The sequence below is a fragment of the Phasianus colchicus genome, chromosome 1 (genome assembly GCF_987193195.1).
Source record: "Phasianus colchicus chromosome 1, bPhaCol1.hap1.1, whole genome shotgun sequence".
In the NCBI taxonomy this organism is placed as follows: Eukaryota; Metazoa; Chordata; class Aves; order Galliformes; family Phasianidae; genus Phasianus; species Phasianus colchicus.
The window spans coordinates 39,253,420-39,272,919 of NC_143436.1; the positions used below are offsets into that span (position 1 = coordinate 39,253,420).

A 19,500-nucleotide genomic window follows, 5' to 3' on the forward strand; every position below is an offset into this window, starting at 1 on the left:
GCTTCAGATTTTCAGTGAAGCCTTGGAATGTGTGTATACTCCTATGTTCCCAGTCCCGTGCTATTTTCAGTTAAATCCCTTTTAAACTAACCTTTGTATGGACTTCTACCTTTTGGATGCTCAGATATATTTGACAAAGTGCTCTGACATATTGAAGTGCAGTTGTATATTTGGTATTCTCAATTTGTTTATATATTCGTGTTTAATGGAAGAAACTTGAACATGGATGTAGTCTAAAACTGTGAGAAAAAACTCCATGTATTTTTACATATTGATTAACTGCCTGTATTTGTGAAGAGTCATACAGAATGCATGAAGAATGTAAAATTCATGTAAATGTAAAACTTATCTCTATACGCCTAGCTTTTAAGAAACTTCCTAGAGCATTCAGATTTATTGGCCTGTTTAATATTCTCCTGTGAAGAACACCTTGAGCTATGTCACTTGGGAATTTAAAGTAATGTCAGAATAAAGCATTGGGATATACGCTGTCAAATTCTATTCTGTACTGGGAGATCAGGAAGTTGATTTATCTAGATGAAGCTAAGTATGAATCTAGGATGTAAAAATATTCTCTATACTGCAGCTGTGGAGAATGGCCTCACCCAGGGCCTCTGGCTGACAGCACCAAGGGAAAAGTGACATCTTGAGGGATGTACCAGGGGAGACTATCCAGTCTCTTCCAGATTGGATTTAAAGAAGATTGTGGTCCTATAATTTTGAAGATAAATAAAATTCTACCATTAAGGGTCATCTTTTTACTTTATAGTTAAGATACAGCAGCTCCTGCTGCTTTATATATATAATGACTTGAATCTCTTTCTATAAGTATATGTATTTCCTTTTGCGTCCCTCCTTCCCTGCCTTCCCCCCCCCCAGCATCTCTCTCACCTGCTCAGCTGTCTTTCTCTTCTGCCACCTCTACGAGCTGTTTGTTGGTACAGTCACATATTTGTTTGAATCAGTTCAATTAATTGTGAGATTAGTCTGGCCATGTCTAGAATACTGAAATATAGGCTTAGTGGAGCATAGCTTGCGATCTTTAGTCAGCACCTATATGTAATTTCTTGGGGGTAAGCATCAAGTTCCCTTGGAAAGGCTGCTACTAAACAAATATTGAACAAACAAATTATCCACTTTTGAAGTACCCGTGAAATTATTAGAGGCATGCTCTACAAAGATAGGTGTGCTTTTTTGCTCTATCACTTGCAACAGGCATAAAGTTAAAAATGTTCTGAAGAAGCAGCTAGCTTTGATCCAGTGAAGTTATTTAGCAAGTCATGGTAGCCCAAGAGAGGTTGTGTGGCTTAATGGTAATATTATTAATATTTAAGGATTTAGGTTTATCAAATTTGGGAGCATGTATTCTCATTTTCAGTACGGTGGGGAAGTAAACTTAACCTTTGCATGTAACTGGAAAACTTTCAGTAGGGTATTGCTGTGTATGAGTATATAAATTGCTCAGAACATGAATATATGAAATCTTTCTCTTGTTTCTTTTACTTGTGACCTAAGAATCAGAGAGAACACGCTTCCTGTTGGACAGTGTTGCCATTCATGAAGTGGTAGCAAAATTTTGAAGTATGTGAAGTATTAAGAAATACCAAATGTGTTAATATCCATAAACCTACTATCTAGGTATTTCCCAAACCTACTGCTTTTTTTCTTCCTGTAAATTTTGTAAAGTGGGCAAAAATAAATGTTTAGTAATTTGCCTGGGATTTCTGGTGTCTTAGCAACATCATTAGAGATGACTAGAAGTCCCAGGAGAATGATCACTGATCACACGTGCATCTTCTGCATCGTTTTTCAGCATGCAAATCAAAACCTAAAAGCAACAGAAGGGAAGTGTAATCGCTCCCTAAGAAACAAAATTTCGAAGGTATGCAGGTCCTACTATTTTCTGTTAGCCTTTCTCTTCCTCATGAATCTCAAATTTTTCTATTTCATTCACTGAAACACTCTCTTCCTGTGAGGAAATACATATAGTTATGCAATTATTTGTAATTTTGGATTAAATTGCATTTTCTTGCTCACTTTCCATGATATGCCTAGAGTATGCTTCCTATCTTGTCCTTTATTTCCAACTCACTGCTGTCTTGTCTTAGATCCCAATTAGACTGCACCCTCATCTGTCCCACACTTCCTAGGCTTACCTATGAAGATGTTATGGAAGACAGTGTCAAAAGCCTTAGTGAAGTCAAGCTATGCCACTGGTCTCCTCTCACCTATGCAGCTGATCATGACATCATAGAAGGCTGATGAATATTCATTATTCCTACTGACTCACAGATATTATGTAGAAGTTGCACCATGCTTTTTATGCGAGGAGACATTTTTTATTTTAATGGTACAGAGAAGCATTCAAAACAAATGTGGACAGAAATGCATAAGTATCCCACTGAAAATAGTTTACATAAGTAACTGAAATAACTATTCAATTGGAATTTGGCTAGCGTGCACCTCTACAGAAGTGCTGTAAGACGCACACTGGAGCGTAGTTGTTTTATATATCCCACAAAATGGTTACTTTAGCATCAGGACAGTGCTTGATAGGATAACCAAATTTTATCCAGGTCGGATGCTCAGTCGTGTCCTGGCAGAGTGCTGCACGTATAACAAAATTGTCACCTCACATGAAATCTATAGGAGATCAAGAAAACTGGACAGAATCTCAAAAATATGCCTTGTGTTTCTTTCTCTCTGATGATCAGTGGCCAAAGAATTGGTTGATGGAAGGGATAAGACATTCCTGTCTGATACTGATTCCAAATCTGAAATAAAATTCACACACAACAACAGCTCTAAATTGTCTTCATAGCTTTAATGCTGTTTGATAGAGTTTGCTATGAAAGACAAAAAGGATTTGAGAAATCCAAAATAAGCTAATTTGACTGTTGTTACAAAACTGTTATCAAATCCAAGTCAACTCCGTTCTGGAATAAGTCTGCAACTGTTGCATGCAAAAACAAGGCAAATAAGACAAGTACAATTTATAGCAAAGGTTTTTGAGAATATTGGGATCTGTGATGTCTCCAGATACTGCTAAGGGATATTCTCTATTTATTTGTTTGTTTGTTTGTTTGTTTGTTTGTTTGTTTATTATTTAACTGCACTAGCCGAATCACTATCTGAACCAGTGTTAACTCATGTAGTCATTCTCAAGTGGAAGTAATGAGCTTCCTCCTTTGCAGAACAGCATTGCAAGAATGTAACTATGAGATTTCTCTTCTAATTCTTCATTTTTTAAAAATCTATTTAGTGTGGACAAATGTGAGAACTACATATTTTATCTTGAATTGTTTAGAGCCAGGCACAATGCAAGCAATTGTCATTTTGTATTTGCTGATAATGAAGTGACATCGCTGTTGTGTTTGGTGTTGAAGAGAGTTGTGCCTTATGAAGAAATGCAGAGGATAGAATGACACTGCTTACAAAAAAGAAAAAAAAAATCACTCTCACATATGCTTAACAAAGGAAGTTAAGTATCATCTCTAAACTTGTCCTTATGTGGTTGCTTTTCATCTGAGTGAACAGGATTGCATTGATTGGGAAGGGCTGCATACACTATGGCTTTTTGTACTGTTGTGAATCAGTATATTTGGATCTGGTTTTACTGCTATTGGAACCAGAAGTAATTTTGTATCAGAAAAAAATAAATTTGTAGGCAGGCCTCACTGCTTAGAGATATTTTTTTGGCTCACCAGCTGCCTTCCTAGACGGCTTTTATCTGGTGCAGACAAGCCTTTCCATGGCACTTTTATCATTCATGTTTACAGAGAACAGAGTCTGGCTTTTCATTCTGAATGCTGGCTAAATGCAGGGTTCTTTGGCACTGCTCTCAGATTCTCCAAGAATCAACATAATCATTGTCTCCTGGTAACTCTTTGTGTGCCTGATCTCTATACTTGCATTTAGACCCAGACAGAGTTCCTAAACGATTTCTCCCTTTGGAGAAAGCCCAACAAGAACATTAAGATGCTTTCATTATCAGAGGTAAGTTCTTTGAGGCTGCTATGAAGCTACTGCTATTAATAGGGCCATATGTAGATGCTGTGTTGCCTAAATGTTTCACAGAAGCATGTCAAAGATGAAAGTTACATGTCTGATATACCTGAACTCCATGTCTGCAGTGGAGACTTTTACAAGTCTTTGCATCATTTTGTACCATAGCCTTAAAGTCTGGAGGACACAGGTGCAGAGGACTTCCTACATGAGATTGTGCTCATCTCATGAGAGTCACAGAATCATAACACTCTGACTTGTGTGCTTCCAGCTCTTCTGCCAGGCTGCCAGCCATGGCAATGCTGATGGGCAGGAACTGTGCCTGTCTCATATCTTGCATTCTCTCCAGCTCTGTACTGAGATTTAAAGCTGACATTTGCTTTTGCACCTAAATTAGCTACTGTCGTGTTTGAAAGAGATTGACAGATAAAATGTTTGATTTCTGCTCTATCCCAGCCTCTGACTTTTGCATTTAAGCAGAAGATCCTGAGTATGATGAGTGGACATACCTCTCTTTCCTGGAGCCTCCTTCAACTTGCAAACTGCATTCTCAGATAAACTTCACTTGGGATTTCCGTAATGGCTGTTCATCTGTGTCTACTGCCTAACCTGAAGACTCCCCACTCCTAACACAATCCCTGTGCTTCTCTAAATAGCTATGCTGCTCATCAAGACTTCAGTTCATTTTCTGATTGGAAAGGAACAAGAAAAATGGAAAAAAAAAAAATCCAACCTCAAAAACCAAAAGCAAACCAGCACACATCGTGTTCATTGAGCACCAGTAACTAATAGCTGCATGTAGGGTATTTGATAACAAGTTATTAACAGAGAAAATGGATATGACTTCCCTCTAAAATGTCCATGGCCCTTTCTATTAGCTTACCCAGACAATAATTATAATAATTTCTGTATTGATATTTCTAGAAATGCTTTAATAAAAACATAACTGTCAAATGCTCTTAAGGATAAATCCTGATCAGTGCAGTTGATAATGCTCAGCCTGCAGCTCTGTAAGTTTATTCTATACACAAACAAGGAAAATAGAAAAAAAAACATAAATTATAGCCCGATTTCATACCTGGACCTGGCTCAAGATCACTGCAATGTAAATTTAATGGCATAGCAAAATTTGAAAATGTCCATGTAGGGATTATGGTAATATCATGGAAAAAGAATAATCTCTGGTGGCTTGCCAATAATGACTGCAGCAAAACTGTTTTGTGGTGTGTGATCTACTAAGTAGCCATCAGAACTCAGGAAGTCAAGGATTTTCAATACATCTGAAGGCCCAATCGATATAAATTTTTCAAGAGCTACCTGTGTTGATAATAAGAATATAGAAGGAATAGCTCTGGCTGTAGCTTAGAAAATTATCTATGGATTTCCCCAGTAATCTGTGAATAACATATGGCTCATTGTGAAGTAAAACAAGTTTTTCCAGGTGTGTTTCATCTGAATTATATCTAACTGAATTACAGCATGGAATAGACATACCTAAACCAGAAGCTTAATCACTCTGAGTTCCTCACATAGCATGTTTCTAAGAGGAGTAATTCAGTAACCCACAGTCAGAAACATTTTTGCAAAATACTTCCCTTATTGTGCTTTTTAATGAGTCTAGGCCTGTGCCTCGCTCAGATGGCTCACTCCCTCACTTTAGGCCTGTGTTTGCAGTGCTACATGCTTATTCTGCCAGATTATTTTATTAAGAATATTTGCAAATGATTAGAGGTTCTCACCGAATGACTGTTATGTGTCTATTAAGGGAATAGCATTACTAGAAAACTCTTATTATTCTTGTCTTCTGTATTTGTAGATGACTTGTGGTCTATGCTATCTAGCTAGTGATCTGTAGGGTTTCTAGGATTCTGGATATTTTATTCTGTAATTGTGTTAAGTATTAATTAATAATAAATTTTGTGCCAGTGTAATAAAAAAAAAAAAACAAAAACAAAAAAACAAAAAACTTGCTAGCCAAGAGCATTTAATTACAGCTGTTTATTTTGAAAAGGCTGGAGACCACTGAACAATATGCTGAATGAAATAAGGAAGAATTGCCATCCTGTGCTTTGCATGTTAAAAGTAATGAGGGCAGTCCAAACAAAGTTATTTGCATTCTGTCCAACTTTGGCTTGAAAACACTGTACAGTTCCACAGAATAGCTTAATTGCCTAGTATAGCATAATTGCCAGGCATGGGGAGTAATATAATTTAAGTCTGGTCATGCAATGAACCAGAGAAACTGCTCATTTTTAACAGCTTGGCTTTGACTTATCTGAGCTTTAGAACTATTGCAGTTATAGAACCATATATTGGTGGCTGCAGTGGTACTTTGTGCTTCATATTCCTGCATATTGATGTTATGGATGTGGGATTTTGTGTCTCCAAAACTACACGGGGTGGGGAGGGAGGGGGGGAGTCAGGGGGGCTATGCCTGTGAGTGATCAGCCCTCTTTTTCTAGAGTGCTGCGCTCTCCCTGTGCCTTGGTTTCAGCTCCTGCTCTAGAGGGAGGTGTCCCTGCCTATAGCAGGGGGTTGATCTTAAAGGTCCCTTCCAACTCAAACCATTCTGTGTTTATATAACTTCTATTGCAAATACTGAAGGTTGGTTCAGATCCTCCTGGAAACTGCTTGGTCAGACTTGGTCATCAACCTCATATTTAGGCACCTTGGGGGGAAGAAATCATAGGTTCCAAAATTTGGATTTCTTTCTCTGGAAACAAAGTCCAGCCATCAAGTTTACAGATTTTTGCCCTGAGTATAAATCAATTACATTGGCGTAACACTTGCAACTTAGGTCCAATTAAAAGGCAGTTTAAGCTGATAGTAATACTGGCAATGACTGCACTGAGTTTTAGGTTTATTTAGCTTGTTAAGAGAATATCACCTTTTCAGTGGCTTTTTATTGTAGATAAATTACATGACCTAGTGTGCATTATTCAATCCCCTGTCTACACATTTCTTATTCCATATGCAGTATAGTGAGGACATATTGTGACCTTTATGGCATTCAAAATGAATTGAAATGGCATTCAAGTTAATTTCTGCGTGGACCTCATCTACTCATTTAGTTGAGTTCAACAATTGGTTTCAAATACACTGAAGGCATGAATACTCTATTATTTTACAATTTGAAAATGACAGAAAAGGTACTTCAGTGCTTTCACATATTGTTGCTAATAGAACTTTCTGGCAGCCGTTTCTTGTTTGTAGTGACTTCCTCCCTTCACTTCCCCCCCTCCCCCTTGATTGTAGACTTGAAGAGAACTTCAGGGAGAAGTTTTTTGTTCAGTTTTCTTTTTGTTCTACTTTTTTAAAATTATTTTTTTAAAGCTTTCACATGGGCTTGGACTTCATATTTTGACTGCAGGTTTTCCATGTCTGACTCTGTCAGTTTTATAATGGATATTGCTTTACTGCTTTCTAAAGGAATTAAGTAAGCATCAGATTATAACGGTGTAAAATTTTCATCAATACTCTCTCTAGTCAAATAGCATTTGCTTTTCTTTTTCTTTGAACTTTTCTTTTGTCCATAATTGAAATTCACTCTCTTCACAGTGAATATTCTATATACATCTGTAACGTGGAGGGGGTCAAATGGGATCATATTTAAATTCAGCCTACCAATTATTAAATCACAAAACAGTATTATTCTTTTCAAAAAAGCAAACAACAGCAAAAAAATCCCTCATACCTGGGAAGGACAGCCATCTCCAAAAGTGATAGCAAATTGCAAATTAATCTTATTCTTTTTTTCTTTTTTTCCCTCAATAGGTTCACGGTCAGAATGTAACCTTACATAAAATGGAAACCTGTGAAGAAAGTCACAGATAGCAGCTGTGGATAGTAGTGGAAGAATATTTATCTTTTCAAGCATCAGATTTTTTAAAACGCTATGGTGATTTGGAAAGTCCCAAGAGTGAACTGTGAAGTTTTCCTCAGCTCGTTCAATGGATTTCTTAGGCATTTCTACAAATCATTGATGTCCAGAGATGACGTGTGATGGAAAAAACACCCTGCCTGTGCATTTATAGCCCCTGGTTTTTTGGATTAGTTTGCTGCATTGCTGAACCAATTTTGTTTTGAGGGCAAGGAGTGAATGTGATGGATTTATCTTCAGAGATGAACAAACATGGAAGGAATCCAGTAAGTCACAAACTAGAAGATCAAAAAAAGGTAAGTTATTTTAATGTGTACTTTGTTATATTTTAATGGATTGCAAACTCTTTTAATATTAAAACTGAAAATCAGCGTGCTTTCATTGAAAAGGTAGTCTGCCATCATTCAGCCAGCAGTGAACTGCCTTGAGGGACTGAGTTTCTTCATTGTCTAGTAATTTTGTTTCTAACACTGCCTGATTGCTTGGTACTTTGTGTTAACAGCTCCCTAAATTTGACTGGAAAATTGGTTGGCAAAAGTGTTACTTCATTGCTATCAGTTCTTCCTTCATGTTAGGGACCTGCTGAAGCAAGTGGTTGAGGTCTGAGAGGCCTTTGTATTTAACATGTATGAATAGACCTTTTCGTGCATCCTACCAATAGCTCTACATAATTTGGTTTTATGATAATTAATTGTTCCTATTCAAGTTTCATCCTTTGGTAACCAAAGCAATTAACACATGTAAATTCACATTTCCACACTATGGAAAATTCTTTCATACATTCCACTTCTGTAACAGACTGTCCCAAACGACTCACCTTCCTGGTTCATCTGTTTTACTCAGACTACGGTCTGGAAGTTTGTTTTTTTTTTTTCCTAATGATTATTTCATACACTTTGATTTGATGCTTTTTAATATCTTCAGGTCTGTCTTCTGCTTTTGCATGAACCCAGTGGCAACCTGCAGAGGGCTCATTCTGGTGTAGCATTTTGTGGCTTTTGTGCACTTAACTGTGGGCCTTAAAATGAGTGCCCTCTTTGAATTATTGCATATGCTCAGGGAGTCTGTTAACAACCAAATCATGAATTAAAATACAGATTGTGTGCTCTGTTATTACACATTATTAGTGTATGTGCTGCTGTTTTTTGTTTGGTTGGTTTTAATTTTTGGTATATTACTGACTGCTGTTTCAAATCCTTTCAATCTTGTTTGGGAAAAAATACAAATGAGGGGGACTTATAGGCACATAATGAAACTTTTTAAGTTCCATAAAAGCTAATATTTGGATTTTGTACCTCTGAAATTAGTATGTATTAATCTAAATTATTCAGTCACAACTGATTCTGAAGTCACACACATTTTGAAGTGCACAGGATTTCTGGAAATGCACCACGATAACACATGTGATGAAATTATTGAGAAGATATATTCAGACATAAGCAGGATCTTTGTAATGGAAAAGATACAGAAGACAAGATAGCTGGCTGAGAGCATGGGACTTTCTCCAAGTCCTCATTCCCACCCTTTTTGTTGCATAAAAGAAAAGCTGAGAAATATTAGGGTTAATCTCAACATCCGTTGAACTGTTTTCTGAGCCATTATTATCTGATATGGAATTGACTGTGCTCTGAGGTGATGGTTTTCTTTTTCCCTCCCTTTTTTTTTCTTCTCAAAGGAGATCTTGCAGATTCACTTATAGAGACTGACTCTTCAGATTGCTTAGGAGTAGACAGATTGTTTCAAAGAGGTTCTGTTGCACCTTGAGGTTGAATCTGTGTTTGTGTGAGCTGAAGGATATTTTATCCAGCCGTAGAACTGTGTTTCACTGAAGACTCTGAAACTGTTAAAAATCTTGTGTTATGGTTGATGCTGAAGAATTGAATGTTATGTTAACAAACAGAAGTCTGGTTAGTTGCTGTTTCGTACAGGAAACCCAACTAGAAATTTTATACCTTTGCTCTGCTAGCACCTGCTTTTTTTTTTTTTTTTTTTTTTTTTTTTTTTAAATGGGACATTACATTTTATTAAAATAAGACTTTACACAAGTAGCAGTAGTAATTTGACAATTTCTTTACATTGAATTAGATGTAAAGGGTATTTAGAAATACATTAGACAGAAATATTTGAAATAAAAATGGATCATTTTGGAAAATACTGACTGACTTACTGTCAGAACTAGATGCCATACTGGTGCTGTACCTGGATCAGGCAGAAGTCAAGCTGAATCTCTTAAGAGAGCTTGCATTCTCATAAATAAAAGAAAAATACTGGCAACACTCTGCTGTGTTGCTGCTGTATGTATTCCCACTGGACTGCTTTTGCATGGGGAATTTAGAAAACAAAAACAAAATCTAGAAAAATACTTTTTCCATGCCTATTAAACATATAAAACTAACAAGGTGGTTTTAAAAATGCAGAGTAGACTTTGGCATTTAACTATCCTAATAATTTCAAAAGGTAGCATGAACAATGCGGTTGCTTTCCCTAAGTCTGGATTTGGGCCTAGAGAACTATGTTTATAATATTTTCGTTTTGCTGTTATATGAATTGTAATGCTTACAGGATGCTCAGATATGCTCCTTATCTCAAAACGCATCGAATGCTATCATTTGCATTTTAAATAGGTGCATACTAATTTTATGATTGCAGAACTATCAAGCTCTGCAGTCTTTTTGTGACTCCAAGACATGATGATGTTTTACTGATTTCTGTCAATATGCTGCTTGCTTTTGTGGGCCTGGCAGGTATACCCAGCTGGACTCCTACTCAGTTTTTTGACCTCATAATGTACAAAACAAAATGAGAGACTTTATTATCTGCATGGAAGCAGTAGTCCACTTTCTGTGCCTGAAGTGTTGGGGAGAGAAGGGAGACAGGCTAGCAGAAGGCAGTTCAGAGAGGAAAGAGATTTCAGGAAGATTATTGTAATCAGTTCATTTGACTTCCTATGGAACACAGACATTGGATTTCCATTTGCAAATTTTTCTAGCTGCGAGTGAAGATTCAGGAAATGAGCTGGAATGGACAAGTTTGGGATGTCCATCACCTCTGCCTGAGGTCCGTGGTATCTCTGTCTATGATGTGGCTACCCTCTTTCCCATGCACCATGCTGAAAGTACCAGACATGCAGCTTCATCTGTATGGACATTTCAGGTTAAATGAAGTGCTTCTGCATCTATTCCCCATACATGTAGTGCAATGTAATTGCCTATTTTAAAAGCATGGAAATATTCAGTGCTTTGGGACATGAATGCTGCTAAATAGCAAATACATTTATTATTGTTTTCTGCAGTGTACAGATTCATGATTTCAGAACACAGTAAATGGCATAGAGAGTTATGAACTACTAGTTTGAATAACAGGTTTCAGTGTGAAACCTGCTGTAAATAACCATTTGAAAACCCGAAAAAGACTGATTAATCTGCATTTCATCATCTAATGGGATTATTCTGTTTTCAAAATCCATGGAAAAACTTGTTGTCTGTTGTCACATGCATAGTTTATGCTAGCCAAACCTGCGAGATACATATCCACATTTGTATGGCTACTGCTTTAATTTTAATGTTTTTCTCCCAAAAGGAAGTGCCATTGTGGGCATTTCTTTGACAGACTATCCGGGCTACTCTGTGTCTTGGAAGAGCACCTGCTGGCTGCAGACAGGCAAAGCCAAGCCTTTGAATGATGCTGCAGCTGTGGCCTTGTTAAAGTCTGGAGCCTGAGAGTGCTTCACCTCGAGTGTATGGGTACACGTGAGGCAACACACAAGCAAATAACATGGATTAGAACACTCTCGAGTACCATTTATCTACTTGACCTTGTATAAACTTGTAAAATCGTTTCAGAACTACAGTAATGCACAAAATGCTTCCCACTAACAATAGTACTCCATCCCTCAAAGATTTGGCACATCTGCTTTGTGGGCTAACAAATTTCCTGCTTTCTGTTGTTCTGCATTGTGTAGGCTGTTTGAGAGGAAGACAAACCTGCTGGGTCTCTGCCCTAACTCATACCACATGATGTGTGCCTAGATTTGAAATCCACCACACAGAATACAGTAAAGAAAGAAAGTTTAGTGCTTCATCATTACCACCTGAGTGTATCTTTTAATGTTAAATATGAGAAAGTGTAGGGATCTCAGTTACTTTCAGAACAAAACACGCTACTTCTTTCAGTCTTTCTGGAGGCTGATGAGCCACACAGCTCAGAGGGTTTTTTAATAGGCACTGTGACTGTATTATTGGGTAGTAATTAAATGTAATTAAAAAGCAGGAATACCAAGCAGTCTTTTACTACTGTTGGATGTTTTGGACTGAATGTGTGCACAGCTCAGCTTATTTCCCTTTGCAGATTAACTAAATGTCCAATAATCAGTTAGCTTTTTGCTAATACGATAAAATAGGAATCTAGCATCAAAATCGTCAGGCTGTCTTGATATGGAATCCTTTAAAAATCAAATCAAGAGAGAAAGTTTTAAAAGGGCAACCCAGTGAAATGGGAGGGATCAGAACTATTCCTCCATACCCTGCCTACTTCATTGTACTCAGTACTAAGCACATGAAATATTTCAGGAATATCAGATGCTATCATCATGAGACATTTGGGTCAGGAGCACTGTTTGTTCTTGCAAACATTCTCATACTGTTTTGTCTCCCCAGTTGCATGTCTCCCTTCTTTTTTTACTGATCTTGTAGTCAGCCATCAATCGTTTTTAACAGTAATGGCATTAAATATTGGGTAGGCCACATTCATTGCTATTGTGACAAGCTAGGGTCTGGATGGTGTTGCTTGTTCTCTCCCTGAAAAGTTGACTTCTCCCATCCTGATTTTACTTCTGTCTCCAAGGTAGCTCTAACTGAGCTTTCCTTTCCTCCCCCTCAGCAGTCCCTCTTACATACATACATATGTGTATGTTTTTTTGTTTTGTTTTGTCCACCTGCTCATCTGTGTCTCTGTCAAGAAATGTTTTGCAAACAGCTGGAGGTCTGAAGATCTATTGAAGAGTCAGAGAATCATTAAGCTCAGTGTTCACTGTTATCTCACAACAGCTGGCAGGTTTTATTTTTCAGGTTTATATTCAAGGTTTTCACCAAAAATAGCAGAGTGAGTGAATGGGGAGAAGTCTTCACGGTTCGGAGGAGAAAATTGTTCTCTTCTTGGTTTTATTGTTGTTCCTTCTTTAATACTTCTGAATTCGGCAGAAATAGGAAGAACCCATCAAACAAATAAGGAGGAATTAGCTGTGGGAATAACTGCAATTGCTCTCCAAATTCTTTCTTAAAGCTGTCTGTCACATATTACATTCCTCTTTCCCTTAAACTGTCTCCCTCCATACGCCAGGAGTGTTCTGTTTCAAAATTTATGCTAGAAAGACTTGAATTACTTCCTTCACTGTCAAACCTCCCCAGGGCCCCACCACCTGACTCCTCTCTCTCTCTGTCTCACTCTCTGAAATTGTTCAATGCACTCTGCTAGTGCAGCTGTTCCAATTTGCAATCTTTATAGGCTCAATAAATGGTATTAAATATCATTTTATGGAATATGAAACTGATATTTAATAATTCTTAAAGTGAATCCTTGCCCTCTGAATGCTTACAATTTTTGTTTCTCCTGTTAGAGAACCACGATGCAAATATGAGAGTACCTACTTCTTTATTATGCTTTTTTTTCCCCCCCCCCTCTTCTTTGTCTTTCCTAACCAATTATGTGCAACAAACTGTCAATTACAGAGCAGGATTTTGACCCAGTGGTGCATCAAAATAGGTTTATTCATTGTTTTCGTAAAAAGATGCTGGCTGTGTTTTATATTTCAGTAGTATGTCTTGGTTTCTTAGCTGGTGCCTTTCTACCCAGTGTCATCTTGCCTGCTGACTGAATAAAACTCATTCAGGAATACCAGGTAGGAGCTGTATCAGGACATCATCACTGCATGGCTGGGAGAAGTTCAGCTGCTTTGCAGTTGTTTGTTCTGGCAGATTTTTGCGTAATCAGATAGCTGAAATGGATACTATTTTGCATGTATGCTACAGCATAATTTGTGATACACACTATAGAGTAGAGTGAGAAGAAGGTGGCTTTTTGTTTGGGTTGGTTATATATGATTTTTTTTTTCTCAGAAGTGATCCAATTACTTGCTATCCTGTAAGCCTTCTGTTACTACTAAAGGCAAACTTTCATATTTCAACCAGTTACATTAGTGTATACTAGTAATTAGTATGCATTCAAAGGTAATTTTAAACATCTTTTCTCAAGCTGTTTTGCCCAATTTAGAATAAAATGCAGTGGCTGCAAGCAAAATGGAATGAAATTTCTGGAGGCAGTATTTCATGATCGCATCACTTGCTGTAGGATGCTTTGATGGTTACAAATTATATGCAAAATTTCCATTTGCCAACTGTGAAAAAGAAAAAATAAAAGAAATGCCAGTAAGTTGATAAACAGAATCACATGGCTTTCTTTTCCACTCTTTAAAAAGTGTTACTAAATAATAATAACCCTTCATTACCATTGATGTTTGTCTTGAAATTGGCAAATGGGAAACTGTTGACCTTTGAGGATGACGTGCTACAATTAGGAAAGGATTTTGCTGCTGAAATAGTTTGCAACACTGGCCTGTGTTAGGTTTTGCAGTCTGATCGCTATAGGGGTGGTCCTGTAATGAGTTAATGAGTGCGCTAGGGAGTCAACTGTTAAATCTTGTAGATGATCCTGTATCTAAGTGGTCATTTGGAGTGAAAGCCTACTTTCTTGCCTCCCTTCTCATGAATTTTGCACTTGTCATGGGATTGTTTTCTATTCTAAACAGATTTTACAAAAAAAGACTAAAAAACTGATGGCTAAGGTTCGTCACAAAATATTGGAAAGACCAAGTAGAAGTAAAATCAATCTTCTTCTTACCCTAGTGCCAGAGTGTGAATTTCTGAAAGAAAAAAAAAAAAAGAAAAAATCACTAGCATTGTTTTGATCTGAATGTAACTAATTTCACTTTTTTTTCTCCTCTTTCTCTCAGCCTCCCCCTTTTTTAATTTTAATTATTGTTCCACTTCTGTATTGGTAAAAAGGTGCTTTTGTGTTTAGGGACTGGTAGAGTGGTACAGAAAAACGGTGGTTGTTACCATGTACTGTTACCTTGAGATTTTAATTGAATCCCAAACTCAGGTCAAGGATTCTGCTTTTTCTGCATTCTTACAGCAGAAATAAAGCACTGTATGTGCTGTGGATTATCTGTCTCATGGATGGCAGTCTCACTTATTTTCTTCTTTAATTCCCCTGGAGCTATAGTTGTTGACACTGTAAAGAGAAGCATCGTTGGCTGCTGTATACAAAGAAATAAACCAGTGAGGGAGTGTACTGCAATGTGCTTTTGCAGGAGGGATATGAAGACCTTTCTTTAAGACTGATGTATATGTGCTAAAGCAGGAAGTCTCTTGGGAGACCATTGTGGGCCTGATTGTAAAGCAGAGTTGTAATAGCCTTTTGAACTCATTCTAGATAGATCTGTCCTTAAGGAACGTATGAGAGGACATCCATATCTGGGATTGTGGTTTTTAGCTTCTGTACAGAAACACCTGATGGAATCATGGAGTGATTACCAGCAGTCCCGCATCAAACTAGATCTTGTTTTCCTGGATACAGTATGTGAAGTTACCCTATGAGTAGAGAGAGTGAGAAAGAATTCACAAAGCTTGGTGTAAAGGCAGAAAAGATGCACAGACATGCTTAAAGCCTAGTTTCTACAAATGAGTTTTCTAGGATTTTTGAATGTTTACTGTTAGAAATGCACATGAAATTTAGGGTGCAGATTTAGGGGGAAGGCATACTGTTGAGGCTCTATTGAGTCACAATATTGTTGCCGTATAGAAGACTATACTTTGTTATACCTAAAACTTAAGCATAAGAGTGCATACCTGCTGCATCTCAGTAACAGGATACTTCTGGGAAGTGCTTCATTTTTGTTTTTCAGTGCTCAAGTAGTAGTAGTAGCTGTTCTCCAGTGCTGGAGTACAAAAGAATGCAAAAGAAGGAAAGAACTTTGCACGTGGGTAGGATTTTCTTTTCAGTGCAAAATTTCTTCTTTTTCCCTGCTGTTTGTTCATAGCAAACACAAGTATATCCATGAGTATCCTTGAGTATAATTGCATGTATACGCACAAACTAAGATTGTGAGAAGAAAAAGCTGATAGAGCTATGGAGTTTAATGCCAATATATTTCATCTACTTGCCAGCTCTGGTTTGAGGGAAGGGAAAAGAACAAAGCCATCTCTCCAACACACAAACTTTCAGGATACACCTATATTATTAAACTCAATCTCAGAACGTTAACTATTTTTGGTATGTTTAGATGCAGTATATCTTTGTTTCAGTAAGCAATACTGCATGGAAAATCCATACTTTTTTTTTTTAATTGTAAATTTTCTTGACATCTTCTAGAATAGTCAGCATCAGGTGCAGCTATTTCCTTTAACAGCACTTTAACCTGAGTGCCTGAACCCAGGCAGCAGGACAGCCCTTGGCATCCAGGGCTTTACCTGAAGGTACATCACAGAGCAGCTGCTGTTCCAGTTCAACATTTATTGTTCTTGAAGGAAAAACAAAGCTGTGGTTGAAATGCAAGTCAGCAGGCTGTCTTTAAAGGTTGGGCTCTTAATACTTATTTATTTATTTTTTGTCTGCTCCTTCTTTCCTTTTGTTGCTGCTGCTGTTATTGTTTTCTCCTTCCTGTCAGGTGTATTCTCCTTACCTGTCATCTTCCTGCTATCCCTGCCCACATGGCTTTTGTCCTCTATCTGTTTGTTTTTGTTTTCCTTCTCCCTTGCTCAAGTGAACTGATTTTATCCTCATTTCAGTATTCATCCCCACACATACAGATGTGTATGAAAGTATACGTGTATACAGATACATTTGAGTATTTTGAACAGATGCTTGCATATAAGGATGTGTTATGGACAATCATATGTAGGACAATTTCTAGTATAATCATACATTAAAATGTTTTGTTCCTGTTATATTCCATGTGATTCTTGATTTTTCTGGAAAATAATACCCTTAGTTCAGAGTCTTTGCAATCCTGTGTGCACAGTTGAAGGTGTGCAGTACTTAGGACAGGCGCCATCTATTTTTAATTGGGACAAGTTGTTCTTAGTTCTCAATAAGAACACAAGCTTGTGATACTGACAGTTCCTCCTTTACCTTACTGATAGGGAACAGCAGTAGGAAATCACTCTCTCTGAATACATAAAGTGATGGCAGTAAGCTGCATGGTAAGTCTATGTAGGGAGTGTGATTAGTCTTCGTTATGGTTGAAGTAATTTAACCATAAATTACAAAACAGGACTAGAGGGAAGCTGCCAGTAATTTATTTTTTTAATTGTTGGGTGTAAACACTGTGTCCACAATTTGCTGTTTGTAAGGGCTAATTTCCAGATGTTCTTTCTGGCTCAATTGCAGAGGCCAGATGACTTTGTGTTTATTGTTGGCATCATAAGTGAAAACAAAGGAGAGCACAGTACAGAAATGTGCAGCGATTCAATGTAATAACCTCTAATAGCCATGAGGTATAACAGTGGTGGGCATCGTTTTAAAACAGATTCTACCTATGGCTGCTACAAACTGTGCTCTGATATCATGAAGGTGTTTTCCTGCTGTGTGGTGATGGTGATGGAGGTACATACTGACTTCTCGATGGTGATGTCTTTTTCTTTCTTTCTTTTTAAATCTGCTGACTTAAACATAAATTACCATACACAGCTGTCATTTCTATCTCAGAGGTAGCAGATTAATATTGAAGCCAAATTGCTATAGGACTGTTTGTCAGAATCTGCTGGTTTTGGAGCAGAAGAACTATTGCTGCTTTGTGAAAAATCATCCCTAGCAATGGCTTATTAATAATATATGTATGTCTATTGCTATATTACTGTTGCTGCTGTATCACTTTAGGAAGGATGATGTGAGTAAAGCTGGAGGCAGAAAGGCTAAAGATCTGCTTCTCTTTCAGCTTTGTCAATATTCTTCTTGCCCTCGGGGAAGTTGCTTAAACTCAGTTTTACCCATCTGTAAAATTAAAAGATCTGAATCATTGACCATTGATTTTTCTCAGAGCATTAAGATCCTCATATTGAAGGCCTTGCTATTATTTAAAATAAATGCACTACAGTTACAGCTATTTATCTGCATTGTGGCAGAGGAGAGGATTCTCAGTCATGAAGCAGGACAGAGCTGATCTGGTGCTGTATGAACCCAGAACAAAAAGTCTCTGTCTGGCTTGAAGACCTTACAGTATTTTGGTTGTTCCCCTTGATTTCACTCTTGAATTTAGCACCCAATAGTGGAATACACCTTTTTTTTTTTTTCCAGGTAGAATGTCTATACAAAATCACACATCACTGAAGAAGGAAGTTGTACTGTGTGTAGGTGAGAAGGGAGAAGTTTGTGTACACAAAGCTCTGCAGGCTCTGCCTTACTGTCATGCTTTCCAAAAATTCATAGAAGCTTGACTATTAACGCATTACATCTGTATTTTCATCTAAATTTCTGATCTTTCTTCACTAGTCATTTGAACGCCATTGCAGAATTTCAACAGTCTCTTCAGCTGTGCTTTATGCAGGGATTTATGTTCTAAATTCAGTGGATTTAGTTGGTAACTAAACTAGAAATCACTTTGCTGTCATTGTCAACTGTCATATGACTAATTCTTACAGCGCCAGTTACTTGTTCTATTTACTTCCAAATGACCAATTAACAAATCATATGAGAGGAAGAGATTTAAATGAATCAGTAAGGGAGATGGGTGAAGGAGATAATAGAATAAAATCAAAGAATTTTCCAAAATATTTTCCTTTGTCACTCTAGACAACTGGGATTTTGTTCTTCTTTGAAAGCAGATGGAGCTGATAACAATGTGCTCTGGAGTTCTGCTGTAAAAGATATTTTCTGGCTCAAAATTCAAAGAAGCTCCCTTAAAAACTGTACCAGTAATGGTAGCTCATTTGCAGAATTGCATTACCTACAACAAAGAATTAAATGCCGTATCAAAACAACACTCCTAAGTCAAAGCTGTTTGTTAAGGAGTTAACACTGCATCAAGGTTTAATTGATATCCATTGGAGAAAAAGACTGTGCTATTCTGTGCTACTCCATGCTCAGCGGTAATAAGCTAAAATGGAATGTAAACATGATAAACAAAGATGATCCCAAGAGCAAAATTCCTGAGCGGATCTGTAATTCAAAAGTTCCAAAGAGTGATTATGGAGATCTCCGAGTTGATTTTAGCCCATCATAAGCAGAAATAGAGAATGCCTTCTCCTTTGCTCCCACCTCCTCCTCTGTGTTTTATTCACTTCTTTTCTGGTGCTGCTATAAACTATTAGGCATAAAACCAGTGGCAAAATACCTTTAACAGTAATTAGCCTTTTCCTTGCTATGTTCTTATCTATTTAGATCAACAAAGTATATAAGACAAAGTCATCTACAGTATATGTCTAATAATTGAAAATTTGATCTGTCAAAAATCTTGTGTTATCTTGATGTCAGTTCATGGTACAGCTAGAAAGGAAGGCGGAGTTGCCATTTGTTAGCAGAACAGCTGGCATTACAGCCTGGAAGTTGTATTCTCCAGGAAT

The 19,500-nt window shown here is 37.4% G+C and overlaps 1 long non-coding RNA gene across 1 annotated transcript; it reads right to left on the bottom strand.

Annotated features, from left to right (window-relative positions):
• Nucleotides 1–528: 528 nt before the first annotated feature.
• On the bottom strand, nt 529–2,244 carry LOC116226732 (uncharacterized). The gene is made up of 2 exons (XR_016466043.1): nt 2,157–2,244; nt 529–711 (listed from the first exon to the last, which is right to left on the bottom strand). It is a non-coding gene; the product is annotated as an uncharacterized LOC116226732 (long non-coding RNA).
• Nucleotides 2,245–19,500: the final 17,256 nt, after the last annotated feature.